Source organism: Propithecus coquereli, unplaced genomic scaffold (genome assembly GCF_000956105.1).
Source record: "Propithecus coquereli isolate 6110/MARCELLA unplaced genomic scaffold, Pcoq_1.0 Scaffold207, whole genome shotgun sequence".
Lineage (NCBI taxonomy): Eukaryota > Metazoa > Chordata > Mammalia > Primates > Indriidae > Propithecus > Propithecus coquereli.
Genome location: NW_012145745.1, coordinates 1,704,510 through 1,707,622, shown reverse-complemented (window position 1 = coordinate 1,707,622; position 3,113 = coordinate 1,704,510).

Genomic DNA, 3,113 nt, shown 5'->3' with positions numbered 1-3,113 from the left:
TAAATTATTTTCTAAAAAATTTTAACTATTCTGAGTTATTTGTTTTCTAAAGTAAAATGAATAAAAGTAATATATTTTCAGGAAAGTAATTGTTTCTACAATGTAAGAGGTTAGAGACACTTTCGATAGTTCCATGTTTTGCAGAATAGAATGATAATAGAATCAGGACATGTGATTGATTCTAAGTGGATTCAACAAAACACTGCATTTATCTCTCAAAATGATGCTGAATTGGTCTCAGTACAAATTCAAGGGAGGATCTAGCTAGGCAATTTCATTTCTACTTACTTAAATTTGGTTAACTTTATTCCCCAAATAATTCAACCTTTAAAGAAGTCGATATTAATTTTTTTCCACCATTTTTCAATAATAAATGTTTCATTTAAAAAACTTCATATTGTATTTCTTATAATATTTTTCAAAAATTCTCTAAGTTATCTAAATGAAAATAAAGTTAAATTAGGTGTTAGAACATCATCAGGAGTTGGTGACTCATGTAAACTTATTCCTTATGGGTTTAGTGCACAATAAATTGAATAATCTTAGGACATAGAAAGCACCCAGTAAATATTAGTTATAATTAATATTTATCTGACCTTTAAGTAATAAAAACATAAAATGAAATATTGATTTAAAAAAATTGGCATAACTTCTCTTTGTTATGAGAAGTTATGTTCTCTTTGAAAACCACTGTGTTAGTAGCTGAGGGAGACAGAGAGGTCAAACAGGCATAATGCTGTCTATAAAGATTTCATATCCTAGAAGGTGAAATTAGATATACATTATACATAATTTCTTTCTTGTATTATATATTTTACATGTATATAGTCTCTCTATATATATTTCCATAAATATTGCTTTCTATATATAATATATAAATACAGGCTATATATTGATATATATTTGATTATACATATAGATACATAAGTATCTTTACATACATATTAAAAGATATGTATAAATATAGATATTGAGAGAGATAATGCAAGAGAGAGAGTAATAAATTCAATGGGACATGATGTTTGAAAGATCAGAAGTTGGGAGTCCTTAATATAAAAGCATGCCTTAATGCATGATGTTAAAATGTCAGAATTCATTTAGGTTATTCATCTTTGATATTTCTATCCTGTATATTATTGCAAATTCCTTAGGCAATTTTGTAAAAGATATATTCTCAGTTTATAATATTTACAATGAGTGATTATGCTTACATCAACAAAAATTATGATATTACAAAATAGCTCAATTTTATAAGTCATTGTGTCTTTAATACACAGGTATATTTTAATATTACAATAATATCATTTAATAGGATTATTTATACTCATAATTAAAAGGCTATTCAAGAAGACACCATATATTTCTACTATTTATAATTACTATTGATAGAAAATATATTTTCATCTTCCATTGTAGTATAAAAGACCATTTATCCTAAAGAGAAGGGATAAAATCATATGAAAGTATAATACCTGTTATGTAAGAATAAGAGACCAGTGGAAACACCAGATAATGTGTGTATCCAAATAATTGAATTTACAAACATTTAAGGGATAGCTTTCTGTTAAGTTGATAGACTTAAGTTTGATAAGTACTCAAAATTACTTTTATAATTCTACACAAGCATACTTTTCAAAGCAGAGACATTCTTTTATGTGGCAACTGAAATCTGGTCATAAATGTAGTACCTATGCATTTCTTATAAAATTTCAAAGTGAAGATATGTGCATGTGAATTTGAAAATATTCCATAGAGAGTCTTTTATGAATATATGCAATTTATTACTCACTGAAGGTGATCATTTTGAGGATGAAATTACTCTGCTGACACATTTTTATGATATTGCCCAGAATGCATTACAAACTCTAATGGAGGTCATTATTTCTAAAAGCCCATAAACTCAGAATAGTTTATAGCTTTGTAAAGTCAATTTATTATACAACAAAGAAAATATTCAGATGTGGATTTGTATCTCATATATTGAAACTTTTTCCTTAGTCTTATCAATAAACTTTCCTTACACTTAGTGCAACTATATTAAACTAAGCATAATTTTATGAGCAAGACCATCAATGTTGCTTGTAGTTGTCAAAATCACCATTAATTTGTTTGTGTTTACATAATTATAACACTGTGAGCTAAACATTGCAAAGCATCATATATATTTTTTCTCATTTTTATAATAGAGGTATAAAGAAGACCTTGTTTTATGAGTATTATGAATATCGCTCATGGTCATTTTGATTAATCACTGCAAGGCTTGGGTAACATAAATGTTGAAAAGAAATAAAGTGTCTAAAGTCAGGAACATTTGTTAGATGGTAGTTATTACTGAGACAGATCCTATCATTCTTTTCCAAATCAGTAGATAGGGAATGATAAATAATCACTGTTGCTAATCATTGCACAAAATATATTTTCATAAACAAGTATTCAGATTTTCTAATAGTAGTTCTGTCATGGTGTTGCATGTAATTTGGCCTTTATTTTCTTACCAAATTCCTGTTTGTTTTGCATGGCTCAGTTTTTCGATCTTGGATATATGAATGAGGATAAACAAGGGAGCATGATCTTTGTTTAGAAGAGTCTTTTCTTTGTAATCACCGTTTCTCAGGGCTAAATTTTCCCCAGCTGCATGCTGCTACAGAAAGTAATTAAATTTAATAGTAGCTGCCCTTAATTTATAGCCGCAGAGGGAAATAATCACATTTAAAATAAAAGCCACAGCTTTTAAATGGAGATATATGCCACCGCAGCATGTCCCCAGTAAAAGCAGCCATTCACAAGGACCACATTGGAGGAATTTTTTCATTTATTCCTGTCCATTTTCACTTGTAAAGAAAAAGTAATCTCCTTATTGAGAACATCATGGTCCTCCTGACAAGTACTCTAAGAACAGTTTTTCTTTTCTTTCCTAAATGCCTTTATTAAGCCTTGATACCGTGTCTTTTGTTTTTGTTTTAAAGCTCTTCCTCAGCTTCTGCTTTGGCACTCCCAGCTACTACAAAATAAAGCATTTAAGACAGACATTAATTGGCCTCTTAGAATCTAATGAGATATTGATTTTCACTGGATCTTGACTTTAGATAATTTATGTCTCAAAATCAAGAGAA